General features: G+C 38.2%; 1 protein-coding gene across 2 annotated transcripts in view; it reads right to left on the reverse strand.

Annotated features, from left to right (window-relative positions):
• RASGRF2 (Ras protein-specific guanine nucleotide-releasing factor 2) overlaps nt 1-1,530 on the reverse strand; it is a 190,941-nt gene that overhangs the window by 159,288 nt on the left and 30,123 nt on the right. The window lies entirely within an intron of this gene.

A 1,530-nucleotide genomic window follows, 5' to 3' on the forward strand; every position in this document is an offset into this window, starting at 1 on the left:
ACACAATCTGCCAGGGCCTTCCCAGTCTTTGGGACTGTGAGAAATAGTAAACTCCTCAGTCTCTGGAGCCATGAAAAATAAATTTCTGCTGCATATAAGCCATACATCTGTGGCATTTTGTTATAGCAACCCAAACTAATTGACAGGAGGTCCTAAAAATGGCATTGAAAACTAAGGTGCTTATGTATAAAAAGAATAAACTATACAAAGACTACAGGGACACACTTTGCAGAAATACCAAATAGTTCACCTGAAATCTGTGGGCTACTGTGGTGAATCCAAAATTGATAGCAAAATCTGAGCTACTGTGGTGAATCAATTGATAGCAAAGAAGCTCAACAAAGGCAAGTAGTTCATGGCTTAAATGCTTTAATGGCTCGGCGTAGCCTACTCTTGATTAAACTTATCCTAGAGAAGTCCCATGTAATGAAGACACTTCATGTGTAAATCTAACTTAAAAAAATAGACTGCTAAAAAAAAAAAAAAGGTTTTACTCCTTAAAAAAAAAAATAGACTGCTGCTGGAAGGCTATTGTTGTTAACCATATTAAAAACAACAGAGCAAGAAAAAGGCCTATTCATCACATTATCACAAATATCTCAATCTCTTAGAAAGGTGTTTCTGAACTCAGGCTGCATGTCTCCTTTAGTCTGGTAGACATGCCCATCCAAACAATAACTGAGAAAAAAATAGAAAATCATGTGACAACACTCACTAGTACACAACTCAGCTGTGCAACAACTCACCACCCTCACAACTCATGGGGGTTCTTGTTTTAGAGATGTAGGTGCAGCAGCAAGTAACAGATGCACAGGGACACATGTTCTGGCTTCACCTGTGCTCTTCCTGAAGGGTGCTCAGATGATTATATTGGTGCTCAGATGACTATAGCTCTACTTGAATTCAATGGGCCAACATTACTGGTTGTAGTTGTATTGAACAGTCTTTCTTTGTCGAATCCCAAGCAGCATACAGCAGCACACAGAAGGCAAGCAAGATAAGGTACCCTACGAAACATTCAGAATTCAAACACCATCCCATACCATCAGAGTTCTCTGCATTGCTTTGACAAACCAGCATTAGGGTAAAGTCAGACATGCTCTTGACACTAGAACTTTTATGAGAAAAGATGAACTATTGCAAATAACTTAATAGGTCAGCCCAATTTGCTAACATTATTATTGTTTTAATCTATTTATTACATCATCCTTCATTTTTGCACAATGTATGATTTCCCTATGAAATTCCCACCTCCAATTCACCCGTGCACCATTAACATCATCTCTTGGGCTCTGCTATATAAAAAGATGGAATCTTGCTTTTTGCAACACATGGATGGAACTTGAAGTGACTATACTAAGCAAAATGTCAGAAAGTGAAAGACAACTAGCAGATAAGTTCATTCATATGTGGAAATACATACAAAGCAAGTAAACTAACAAATCTTATACCTTGTCAAAACTAAGATGCTTACCAGAGTGGGATGATAAAGGGATGAGAGGAAAGAGGAGAATGAAGGAGGTTAGCGGG

The sequence above is a fragment of the Condylura cristata genome, unplaced genomic scaffold (genome assembly GCF_000260355.1).
Source record: "Condylura cristata isolate star-nosed mole 26May11 unplaced genomic scaffold, ConCri1.0 scaffold00007, whole genome shotgun sequence".
Lineage (NCBI taxonomy): Eukaryota > Metazoa > Chordata > Mammalia > Eulipotyphla > Talpidae > Condylura > Condylura cristata.